Here is a 13,525-nt window from a genome sequence, read left to right as displayed (position 1 = left end):
ACTGTATTAATTCTAGTGTAGATGCATCCTCAATTCTGTATATCATAGAGAGGTAAACATGATCAACAGGAGATGTTGTTGTTTATTTGTTCAGTCGCTTGATTGATAAACTAAACAGAGGCCAACCAAAGAGATGGTTTCTTAGTAAAAACCTTACAAAACTCACTTGTATCCATGCTCCACCCTCATTTACCATGAATGCTTCTCTTTTCATAATAGTTGATCCCTCCAGCTATCTGCACCTGCAAAAACCTAACTGTTTAATGGTACAGATGTCCATATAATTTTCTTTACACTGTATATTAAGAATGCTGAAGTCATCTCCTCTGTTCAAATTCAGTTGCTTACACACTTACACAGGCTGGGTACCACATGGTTAAAACAGTGAGGTAAAACAAACTACTATCAAAATACATATAGCAAATACACACAGGTAAAGTACATTTTAAAATTTACTGATAAAAGGCAAGTTAAAATTCACAAGTTAAAATTGACTGGTAGGCCTGTTGGAAGAGATAATAATAATAATAATAATAATAATAATAATAATAATAATAATAATAATAATAATAATAATAGCAAAGAACTGGTGGGATCACAAACCTGCAAAAGTATTGGGAAATGAGCATGCAAAGATACTGCGGGACTTCCGAATCCAGACTGACAAAGTTCTGGAACACAACACACCAGACATCACAGTTGTGGAAAGGAAAAAGGTTTGGATCATTAGTGTCACCATCCCAGGTGACAGTCGCATTGATGAAAAACAACAGGAAAAACTCAGCCGCTATCAGGACCTCAAGATTGAACTTCAAAGACTCTGGCAGAAACCAGTGCAGGTGGTCCCAGTGGTGATTGGCACACTGGGTGCCGTGCCAAAAGATCTCAGCCGGCATTTGGAAACAATAGACATTGACAAAATTACGATCTGTCAACTGCAAAAGGCTACCCTACTGAGATCTGCACGCATCATCCGAAAATACATCACACAGTCCTAGACACTTGGGAAGTGTTCGACTTGTGATTTTGTGAAACAAAATCCAGCATATCTATCTAGTTTGCTGTGTCATACAATAAAATAATAATAATAATAATAATAATAATAATAATAATAATAATAATAATAATAATAATAATAACTTTATTTTATACCCCACCTCCATCTCCCCGAAGGAACTCGGGGTGGCTTACATGGGGCCAAGGCCAGGTGGTTACAGACAATGTAAAAGACACAACAATATATAAACAATTCAATAAAACATATAAGAATCACAGTAGAACATAGATTAAAACCTGGGTAGGTTCCTACCCAAATCTTAAGTTGCACCTTAAATTCCGACAGCTGATTTGGCTGGTCATTCCACAGTCGTGGCGCAGCCTATAAAAATGTCACTTCTGGGTGACAGTCCCAGTAAGGTTCTGGTTGGCTGGAGTAGACCCTTCCCAGAGGACATAAGTGTCTGGGGCAAATTGCATGGAAAAAGGCAATGACGAACCACCTTTGGATGAAATCCATGGGGTTAAAATAAGTCAACAGGTCACTTTCTGAAGGCGCAGACACACATATACATGGTCTGTCCCCAAAAGTAATGAGAATGATTTTTTTTTTTTACGCAACACAGAAGAGCCAGGAAAGAAAAGTGGGGAGTTGAGGCAGGAGGAGAGGAACCCTTTCTCAGTTGAGTCTTCACCTTTGTAGCAATTGGTACATTCACAAAGTGTGTAATCCTTTTTTGCTTTCTGAATACTTGCCCGCCGGCCTGACTTGGCTAAGTGTGATTTCTTTCCCCAAGCTCAAAACCCATCTCATTTTGGCACAGTTGAAAATGTCCAGGTAACTGCAACAAAGGCCTTGAATAAATCTAAAGTGAAGACTTCCTCCTCTGTTATGAAGAGTGGCAACAATGTTAGAATCGTTGTATTCTATCACAAGGAGCATATTTCAAAGGGGATAAACTGTAATTGCATGTATGTTCTATAACAAAATTAAATCATTTTCATTCTTTTTGGGACAGACCAAATATATTAAATGACACTACAAAGCCTTGCAGATTTCTTGTTTATTTCCATTACCCACCTTTGATTTCCCACATTTTGTTGTGTTACAACTTTGATTGGCATCGTTACCACTTGATATACGCACAACACTCAACTTTGTGAAGGTACAAAGTATTTTTAGTGCAGCAGAATGTGGTAATGTTAACAGGGGTGAACATTTCTGTACTGCACTGTGATGCAACCTTAGAACCTTTAGGCAGGCAAAGGTGACCCTTGTTCAAGATCTCAGATATAATGGTAATCTCATATTCTCTCATACGAGAAAGTATGACTTGTTTAAAGTCTCTCAGTGGGTTCAGAGCCATATTCCAAGGTTCAAACCACCACACCATGCTTTCTGAATTCTGAATTCCTGTCCTCTCCCTTTACTCACTCATTTCTCCTTTTTTTTTACTTTTCTTTCTTTTCTCTTGTTTCCTACTTAACTTTCTTGCTTTGTTTTCTCCCTCCTTCCTCCCCTCTCATCTTTCTTTCTTCTTTCCTTCCTTCCTTCTTTCCTTCACAAAGGCAGGTGGGTAGTCTCTCTCTCTCTCTCTCTCTCTCTCTCTCTCTCTCTCTCTCTCTCTCTCTCTCTCTCTCTAGCAGAGAGAGCAGGGGGGGACCTAGTGGGAAAAGAAACATTCTTAATCTTCTTTGTAAAACATATAAAGCAGCTTTATTTAGCAAAATGTATGCATAATCAAACATATGTTGTAATGGAAAAGAAAGAGGAAAGAGAAAATTGCTGCAGATTGAAGTGATATGGGGGGAGGCTGTAGAAAAACAAGTTAACAGGAAAATACCATAAATATGTACTGCACCTGTGCTCAAGAGATTTACCTCAAAACTACTGATTAGGTTGAAAATCCAACAGGAAATGGTCCACAGGGAAGGTCTGCAGCCCATATCAGCAACTCATTTCTGAAATCTTTAGGAAATTCTGCCCCAAAATACAGAGGTTGAGTCATGATTGTTCCAAAGTCTAGAAGCCATTGTAACTAAAGTAATAAACCATTCATTTAATAAACAGATAATTTATACATTATAAATATTTTCATAGAGTATGTAAACTATATGAACTATAAATTTTAAAGAGTTGTAAAAAATTATTTGTCATGATTAGAGTTATAAACGTCTGAGAGGAAAATATACAATCTGTCTCCCTGCCCGTTACTGCCACCTCTGTATTCAGTCTTCATATTCTGTAAATTAGGATATTCAAAAGCAAATACATTTATTGTAAACTGACACAACTTGCCAAAATTATGTCCCTGAACTAGCGCAGCACCTGTTTACTTTCTCCCACTTTTGTTATGCTTCCTCATCTCTCATTCTATCCTCTTCCGTCTTGCCAAAAGAAATAATTTGGACAGAAAAAATAAATAGTATGTAGTACTTTCAGCAGTGTGACCAGGCATACAAGAAATAGGTTTGGATCATATTTGGAAATACAATAATATCAATTGGTCACAATATCACTTATGTTCTGAGACCCCTTCTACACTGCCATATAATCCAGTATCTGATCCCAGATCTTCTTTGAACTGGGTTATATGGCAGCATAGATGCATATAATTCAGTTCAAAGCAGATAATCGGGGAATAGATACTGGATTATATGGCAATGTAGATCCAGCCTGAATGCACTTGATGCATTTAAATATGAGAGAATGCAAGTCAAAATTTATTTTTTATATAATGGAAGATTACATTTTTTTTATTTATTTCTGAAAATGCATGGATAAAGAGAGCCAATATGGTGGAATGGTTTAGGGCAGTGGTTCTCAACCTGTGGGTCCCCAGGTGTTTTAGCCTACAACCCCCAGAAATCCCAGCCAGTTTACCAGATGTTAGGATTTCTGGGAGTTGAAGGCAAAAACATCTGGGGACCCACAGGTTGAGAACCACTGGTTTAGGACTACAACTAGAACTAAGAAGACTAAATGATCTGAGAACACTTGGTGCTGCCAACCATACTCAAACAGGAGACCAGTAATCCAGTTCATAGTAAGGCAGCTTCCTGTGCTTCACTGGAAACATATAAATGTTGTTGACCGCGCTTTAGGGGATCGGGCCCTTAAGGAGAGTCCCGATCCGGTCCTGAGAGAACGGACCTTGGCGGAGCCAATAGGAAAATATGAGCCGCAATACAACCTGAAGCCGAAATGAAGAAGGTCCGCCAAAGTTGAAGGAAAATCCGCCAAGGAGTCTTTATTGAGCGATTCAGCTGAAAAGGACTCTAGTAGTGATCATTCAGTCTACTAGGGTACCATATAACCAAAATAAAGCCATATTTATACAATGTTTCAGTCTGACAGCCCCTTGAATTTCCCGCCCCGCTCCCCCGCCCATCTGATCGCGGATAGGCTAGAGGGTTGAACGAGGCGGGCTTTCGTTTCCCGCCTTGCTCTGCTGGCCCAATAGGGAGCTGCTTTTTGTCCCCACTCGAGCCAATCAGGGAGGAGAAGGCGGGAGTTATTGAAACAATGAAGTGACTGAGCAGGAAGGATCGGATTAATTCCTGCCCGGCCGAATTCTAAAGGGATTAATGACAGCAATCAAGGGTTCCTGTCACGTATACAGATTTCAGATATGCCTTGGGGTGTCAGAGGTGGAAGTAGGGATGGGTGGTGATGGGCTCAGCAGGGCGCCTTCCTGAGGTGTCCTGGATTTTCTTTTGGAGGAGATATGACAATGTTTGCTTTGAGGGCGAATCACCTTTAGGTCAATACTCCGAATTTGGTGACTCAAGCCCTATATTGTCCATGCAGTCTGAATTTGATTGGGTTAAGCGGCAGCGGATTAACCTTTTGTTTTTGGGAGGGTAAGCCTGGGTCATAGAAAATGGGGCAGGTTCTGGGGTTCAAGTTGAGTTCGAAATATTCCCTATTTGATTTCATGACTTGGCAATTATATGAAATAAAATGAAAAATAAAATAAAGTTGGAATATAAACCCAGCTGGGAAAAATACATATTTTCCGGGGATCCCAAAGAGTACAAATACATATAGGCAGATAGATAGATTTCAAGGAAATAAGGGAGAATCCATAGAGGTGGGTTACATTGCATAAAGGGGAATCATGAATGATATAAACAATTGAAAACATTTGATAAGAACGAAGTTCACAACATCTGGGGAACCCAATATGGAAATTCATAGAAGTGGAGTTCTAGCAGCATGATCTCACAATTCATGAAGTTAGCCCAACGATTAGAAATTCATACAACAGTGATTCATGAGGGTGTCCAGGTACATAGAATATGAAAATTCACGGATACATGAGGAAAAAGAGTTCATCTGTGGTGGAAGGAATTCATAGAGATGGCATGGGGAAGAGGCACATGTGGGTTGCAGTCTTTGGAAGTATAAGATTTCATAAGTTCAGGAGTAGGTCCGGGGAAGGGTGTTCTTCTCATTCATAAAATTATGAAGGTGTAAATGAAACGTGGAGGGCGCCCGACCAGGCACCCTCCTGGCAGCTGTAGAGAGGGTGAAGGTCCTTGGAGAACTATGTCTCCCCAGCGGGAGAGCGATCCCCCATCCCCAGTTCGCAGAAAGGGACCAGGGATCTCCTAAAACCATCCCGCGGGTCGCGGGGAGAGGAAAGTCCGGGATAAGACTGGAAGAGAGCAGTCTGGCTTGAAAGGAGCAGTCGGTTCCGTTTGACAGTCAGCTGATGAGGTGCCGAGAACTGGACCTATTTTGGTTCCGTTGGTGGTCCTCGAGTCAGGAGCCTTAGAAAGGGTTAGGACTAAAAGAGGAGTGTGCTAGGGGTAATTTTGATAAAGATATGAGCCAATTTGTATCGCCCGCCGTATTAACCTATGGCGGGCGAAGCCTCCGCCAGGGTTTAAAGATCGGACGGGTTAGAGAGAGAGAAGGGGGGGGGGTTTGCGTGCAAAAGAAGGAGTCAGAGAGAGACACAAAATAACCAGATAGAGAGTGTTACTGTTAAAAATGAATGCTACTTTTATTGGGGGGATTTGTTACATAGTTCAGGGAAGGGGAAAGTGAAGAAAAAAAGATCTTTTAATAATAGTCTGCTGCGGTCCCGCTCCGTTCCTTTTGGTGATGAATCTGCGGAACTCTCCGCTGCGGGTTCAAATCAATTTGAAAGCCGGGGTCACGGTCATCATACACAGACTGTCTGGTTTTCTCTTTTTCAAGTTCTAATTTCTGCTTACAACTGCAGTATAAAGCAAGCTAAAAGCAAACAAAATATTTAAAAATAATGTAGTACCCTCAGCATTATATTACCACCTTCCCTATGTAAGATGAGTGAGCCAGCATGGTGAAGTAGTTTCAGCATAGGACACTTGGGCTCCAATCCCTGCTCAGCCAAAAAAAAAACCCACTGGGTGACCTTGGCCAAATCTCACTCTCTCAGCCTCAGAAGATGGCAACAAAAAGTTCTGGAAAGGAAAATCCCATGACAGGGTCACCTTAGGATCCCCATATGTTGTAAATGACTTGAAAGCACACAACAGCTACAAACCACTATGTAAGATCAGCTCAGATGTGATTTTGTTGTAAATTAACAATGAGTGTTCAATTAGGTAATTATCCAACTCTTATTAAACATGGAGTTTAATCATTTTGGTTTAAATAAGCCCTCAAGAGTTTTTGTTGTTTTTATCTGAGTTGTTCTAGGACTGGGACTTGAAAGGGCTAAATGCAGAATAAGCCATGGGACTTGAAAGAATAAAGTGACCAGAAGACAGCTTTTGTAGGTTACATGTTCCAATGCAGAACACTTTTTTATCATTGAACTAAATTACAAATCCCTGAAGGTTTATAATGGAACTGCTGACAGACTCTAAAATATGGCAAGACTAGCAGACACCAGGGTAATAAAGTGCCATTTAAGTCTTCTTTGCTAAGGCTTTGATTTCTAAAAAAGGTCACATTTGAATAAAACTCTGTGCTCTCCATCCGTAAACTTCATTAAAGCATTATCTTTGCCAGAGGACCACATTTTTTTGCCTCAGTTTGCTTTTTTGTAAAGGAGGGGTTAAAAAATATACAAGCCTTTTTTAGTTTAGGGGGTGTTGCTTTGCATTGCACAAACCCAATATATAGTCATCCTTTGATAAAGGCTTCTAAAGGTAAAACCATAATGAACAACTTCACACCCAATAAATCTAAGCACCCTGCTGACTGAGCAATAGGCAATTGCAAACAGCAGCCAGGGGAAACACTCTTGGCTCATGCCCAAGCCTCTTTTCTCTCTGGATATCCCCACAGGGGTGCTTAGAGAAGCTTAAATATTGTGCAGGCCTTTTTTTTTTTACACAAAAGAAAAGAATGTAAAAGCTTCAAAAAAAGAGAGAGAGAGAAAGGGGAGAACTATCAGATCTGCTGAAGAAATTAGGCTGAAAGAGACAGAGAGTGCTAACCCAGAATTCTTGAAAAATTTTCCTGATTCTTAATAACCTTTTATTTATTTCATGTAAAAAGCATTGCATAATAAATAAGTTTAATAAATAAGAGATCACAAGCAGCTAAATAATTTTAGACCGAAAGCGGGCAACAGCGACCTCATTGTCTGTATAGCTTTAAACAACTCTTCCTCCGTGCATGAGGCAGGGCACTGTGGGCAAGCATACATATGCGGAGTTGTTTGTTCTGCTCCACAGTCACACAAGGTGGAGGATTCCTCCAGTGAGTGCCAGCTTGCCAGGTTATCTTTTGATCTGTCAACTCTGCTTCTGAGTCTGTTCAGGGACTTCCAAGTTTCCCATTCTTGGTTTGCCCCTGAAGGAAAACCCTCATGGGAACCATCCAGATGGGATTGCCTGGTTTAGCTGCCCAGACTCTTGCTGTTGCTGGAGGAACATTTAGAGAAGTGGTGGTTCTCATGAAGCTTTTCCTTGAGTTGAGTCTACTGGGAGGAGTCTGATAGCCATGCATTGGATGGCTTTCACAGTGTTCAATCTTATTTCTCTCACAGTTAGCAGCAACTTCCCATCGCACATCGGAGGGGGGTGGCAATGCCAGCTACTTTGCAGAGTTTATCAACAGGTGTAGGTTTAAGGCATTCTGTGATTATTCTACAGGTTTCATTCAATTTATTTATTTATTTATTATTTACATCATTTCTATCCCGCCTTTATCACCCAAGGGGGCAAGATTCAATGCCAATAAAACTATGCTATGCTATGTTCACCTGCTTCATGTGGACAGACTTGTGTCAGACAGAACAGGCATACTCAGCAGTTGAGTAAGACAAGGCCAGGGCTGATGTTCTTATTAATTTTGGGTCTGCACCCCATGCACTGCCAATATGTTTCCACAGGATGTCATTGCGTACAGCATCTTTGTGCTTGGTTTTCATACAGTGTTTCCTAAATGTTAGTGTTCAATCCAAGGTGACACCAAGATATTTAGGATGGAAATATGAACACCAAGATATTTAGGGGAACACGAAAGGAGCCTCCTTGAAGACTGAGTAAATCCAGTCGGACATCCCTGGGCAATAGTTCCTATAAACAGCTAATCTTTCCAACCCAAAAGCATTGTTGTAGGTTTTTCAGGCTGTAGGTTCTTCTCCAGTCTCCAACAGACCTCAGCCTCTGAGGATGCCTGCCATAGATGTGGGTGAAACGTCGGGAGAGAGTGCCTCTGGAACATGGCCGTACAGCCCGAAAAACCTACAGCAATCAGCCGCATACAGCCGGGAAGCCAGGTTAGTTGATCAATGCAAATGGGGAGAACCGGGACCCCTCTATCCTGATTGCATGGAGGGGAGATCAAGTCCCCTCCCCTCCTCCCAATCTATGCTGATCCTTTACATGCAGCTTCCTACAAACTCCTGAGAACTCCAGCAAACTCCTTAACACGGAACAGGTTCTGCGGTTGGTGCAATTCCCTCCTCTTCCAGGATTTGTTCCAGGATTTTCTGCATTTCCCCCCTTACAATACTGGTTTGAAACTGCATAGAAATGTCAGTGTGGATAGATTATTATGCCTTTAATCCTCCTGTATTAAGAGTCCCACTTTTCCATCTTAACTTGCTCTTAACAGGGTGCCCCAAAAAAGGTATACACACTTAAAAACGGATACCTTAATTGAGATTCATATAATCCAGTTTAAAGCAGGTAATTTGGAATCAGATCCTGGCATATAGCAGCAGTGTAGAAGGGGACTCAGGCTGGATCTACACTGCCCTAATTCCCAGGATCTGATCCCAGATTATCTGGCAGTGTAGACTCATATAATCCAGTTCAGATCAGATAATATAGGATCAGACCTTGGGATATAGCAGCGGTGTGAAAGGGGACTCAGGCTGGATCTACACTGCCCTAATTCCCAGGATCTGATCCTAGATTATCTTCTTATCCCAGATTATCTGACAGTGTAGACTCATATAATTCAGTTCAAAGCAGATAATCTGGGATCAGATCCTGGGATATAGGAGCAGTGTGGAAGAGGAATCAGGCTGAATCTACACTGCCCTAATTCCCAGGATCTGATCCCAGATTATCTTTTTATCGCAGATTAACTGGCAGTGAAGGCAATCAAATCCTGGGATATAGGAGCAGTATGGAGGGGGCCTCATGTAACATATGATATTACCTACCATAACATCAAAAAAAATAAACAATGCCCCTTTCAAATAACCCAGGAATTGCCAGATACCCAAGGTAGTTTAAAAAAAACTGGCAATAAGAGGAGGAGGGGCGGGTGTTAGGACCCCGGGAGAAACTGGGTGCTGCTGCAAGAGCAAAGGCTAAGGCGGCAGCAGCAATTTATTTATTTACAGTATTTATATTCCGCCCTTCTCACCCCAAAGGGGACTCAGGGCGGATCACATTATACACACATAGGTCAAACATTCAATGCCCATAAACACATCAAACAGAGACCGAGACAGACAGATGCAGAGGCAATTTAACCTTCTTCTGAGGGGATGTTCGATTCTGGCCACAGGGGGGAGCAACTGCTTCATCATCCACTCTGACGGCACTTCCTCATTCCAGGTCGTAAATTAGTTAAACTTGCCTCCCCACTTTATAAGTAGTACCTTATTTCCTACTTGATAGATGCAACTATCTTTCGGGTTGCTAGGTCAGCTACGAGCAGGGGCTATTTTTTATTTTTAATTGACGGGTGCTCACCCCACCAAGGGCTGGCCTCGAACTCATGGCCTCATGGTCAGAGTGATTTATTGCAGCTGCTCAACAGCCTGCGCCACAGCCCGGCCCCAAGAGACTCTCTCCCAGGTTTGGGTGCTCCTCTCGCTCTTGAGCATCTGGCTGGGGATTTAGTCGGAGACAGAGGTGGTTCTGGGGCAGAGAGGTAAACTTTTTTTTGCCCGCCTCTCTCTCTCTCTCTCTCTCTCTCTCTCTCTCTCTTTCTCTCTCTCTCTCTCTCACTTGCTCTCTCACTCGTTTATACCTAAAGCCGCCCCTGCCTACAGGAGCTAGATCCCCATGTGATCCTGGATGTTAAGCAGGGCCAGTCCTGGTTCATACTTGGACAGATAGCCACCAATGAATACCAAGTGCTATATTTCAGAGAGAGAAAAAACAGGCAAAAACACCTCTCAGTATTCCTTACCTAAGAAAACCCAATGGAATTCATGGTTGACAAGCAACAATGAAGATGAATAAAGACCCACATTTCATTTACTGCTCCTACTTGTGCTCAGTTGTCTAGGGGACAAATCAAAAGGGAAATACAGAATATAGAGTCATGAGGCCAGGGAATGCTTTGGTGTCCCAGAGTATTATATTACCCTTTTGGCATTAGAAGCACCAAGTGTATGTTACACTTCCAAATATTATACAAATATGATGATACTTGGTCTTCATCAATTCAAGTCTGTTATTTGAGAAGTGATCAGGACAAAGCTTGTGATGTTGACATATGTGCCTCCTTTATAATTTCAGAACCTACCTTTTAGCAAAATGTATATTGATTGGTTGGAGCCCCTGATGATGCAGTGGGTTAAACCGCTGAGCTGCTGAACTTGCTGACCAAAAGGTTGGCAGTTCAAATCCGGTGAGCGGGGTGACCTCCCACTGTTAGCCCCAGCTTCTGCCAACCTAGCAGTTCACAAACATGAAAAATGCGAGTAGATCAATCGGTACCACTCCAGTGGGAAGGAAATGGTGCTCTATGCAATCATGACGGCCACATGACCTTGGAGGTGTCTGCAAACAATGCCACTCTTCAGTTTAGAAATGGAGATGAGCACCACGCCCCAGATTCAGACACAACTAGACTAAAGGGGAAACGTTTACCTTTACTTATATTAATTGGTTTGGCCAGTGGTAAAGTTTTCTATGCCCCAGAAACTACATATAAACCTACGATCAAAGCTGAAGCCACAGTACATTTTCTCCCCATGGCATGAGCTCTACTTTCTCACAGACAGACAAAATATATGAGAGACTTTGAAAAAATCAGCAATATGAAGGCTGATTCTGTTCTCTATCTTGCCCACCCTACTCCCCACTCTTTAGAGGGGTGAGATATCAATTTCTTCAAACAGCATAAGGATAATTAAGCAAATGCATTCCTAGGTGTTACTTCTTAAACAGAAAATCTGGCACCAGAAGCAGAAATGGCATGGAATAAATAGGGATGGGATTCTATAGCACAAAAAAAAGAAGAGTAATACAACATGTTTCAGCAATCTTTTCATTCAAAACTAACAATATGTACATGTCAGTTAGATCTTATATAAGTAAAGAAAAACATTTTAATCTTCTAAGGACCACTTGAAGGCATCTTCAAAACTACAACCAGAATTATATTTACCTGGTAATCACAGATACAGTAGGAACAGACAGAGAAGAATAATATTTTTTCCCATTCAAACTTCATTGCATTGTTTTTTCCAAGACAGTCATTCTGACACCAAACGTAATGTTTTTCTTCAGCCTCCTTCACAATTCTCTCAATGCTGATGCTGCCTAAAAGAAAAATCCAACAAGGTAAAGTATGAGGAAGAAAGGTAGCTGCTGGACAGACATAAAAGGTACTTGTAAAAAGGAATGTTGTGAGAGGCTTTGTTAATCAAATTCAAACACAAAGCTGTGTTAGTCTGGAATATCACCATGCAAACGGATTTTGTAGCAACTTAGAGACTGAGAGAATGAAATTGGTAGCGTCAACTTTCTAGGCTGTAGACTTAATGCAGTTTGATACCTTTCAGCTGCCATGGTTACATGCTATGAAATCATGAAAGCTATAGTTTGTAGTGGTGTGTGAGATGCCCCAAAAGTGCCTCTTTCAGTTCTGTTTTTGGTTGCTCCTGTTCCGTTTACTGGGAAATTCCTGAAATCGGGAGGGCTAAAATACCGTTCCGTGATCGAGCAACCAGAAGTTCCATTTACGTTCCGGGAAGATCCAGCCCATTGGTGATAATGGGGGAACTTGTGAGACTCCTCTTTCTGTCATTTTTATGGCTAACAGGATGAAAATGACCATACTTAGAGGATATATTTATGACTGAAAGCCTCCCAAGTTTCAAAATGTTCAGGACATCCAGTAATTTTAAGGAAATTTTTACAAGTTTCTACATAAAATGTACACACAGATGTACACACAGCCAGAAGGTAAGGCTGGGGAGAGAATAACAGAGAGTCAAAGAGATGAACTAGAAGAAGAGCTTTTTGTCATTTTAACATATTTTTGGAGGGAGGGAGGCTGCTGGTGCAGAAGCTGGGGAGGGATTGAAATTGAAATAATATTCTCCTTGTGGGGACTCAAGGGAGTCATGCTATCCCTGCCTCCTAAATCTATCCCACACTCAGTCAAGTTAAAGCAAAAAATGTATAAAATGTTTAAACAAACACACAAAAATGCCCCTTTTAAATTCACAGCAGCCCCCCCTCCAAATGCATGCCCACTCACACCTCCCTAGTGAAATTAGTAAAACAAAAGAAGGACTATAAGGAAGACACTGAAGTACAAGTCTTTACCTATCTTTTAATTGATTATGTCTAACTCGCAGCCCTGATAACTGTATTGGACTCCTTCGTGTTGATTGGTACTGTAACTGTGTTCATTTTAGATTGAACTGTTTTTACTGCTGTTTTATAATATTGTTTTTATTATGTTTATTTATTTATGCCATTGTATGCTGTTTTGACAACTGACTCTTTTGTACATGCTGGAAACCGCCCTGAGTCCTCTCGAGGAGATGGAGAGGTATATAAGTAAAGGTTTATTATTATTATTATTATTATTATTATTATTATTATTATTATTATTATTATTTTATTGTATGAAACAGCAAACAAGATAGATATGCTGGATTTCATATCACAAAATCACAAGTCGAACACTTCCCAAGTGTTTAGAACTGTGTGATGTATTTTCGGATGATGTGCGCAGATCCCAATAGGGTGGCCTTTTGCAGTTGGCAGATTGTAATTTTGTCAATGTCTATTGTTTCCAAATGCCGGCTAAGATCTTTTGGCATGGCACCCAATGTGCCCATCACCACCGGGACCACCTGTACTGGTTTCTGCCAGA

General features: G+C 41.1%; 1 long non-coding RNA gene across 2 annotated transcripts; it reads right to left on the bottom strand.

Moving 5' to 3' along the window:
- Positions 1 to 5,983: 5,983 nt before the first annotated feature.
- Positions 5,984 to 12,245, bottom strand: LOC134294769 (uncharacterized). Of its 2 annotated transcripts, XR_010001464.1 has the most exons (3): positions 11,804 to 12,245; positions 10,937 to 11,085; positions 5,984 to 6,241 (listed from the first exon to the last, which is right to left on the bottom strand). It is a non-coding gene; the product is annotated as an uncharacterized LOC134294769 (long non-coding RNA). The 2 variants fall into 2 exon arrangements; XR_010001463.1 differs by lacking the exon at positions 10,937 to 11,085.
- Positions 12,246 to 13,525: the final 1,280 nt, after the last annotated feature.

This window comes from Anolis carolinensis, chromosome 1 (assembly GCF_035594765.1).
Source record: "Anolis carolinensis isolate JA03-04 chromosome 1, rAnoCar3.1.pri, whole genome shotgun sequence".
NCBI classification, from domain to species: Eukaryota; Metazoa; Chordata; class Lepidosauria; order Squamata; family Dactyloidae; genus Anolis; species Anolis carolinensis.
The sequence above is the reverse complement of the archived record's forward strand: the minus strand, read 5'-3'. Positions and strand labels throughout refer to the sequence as shown.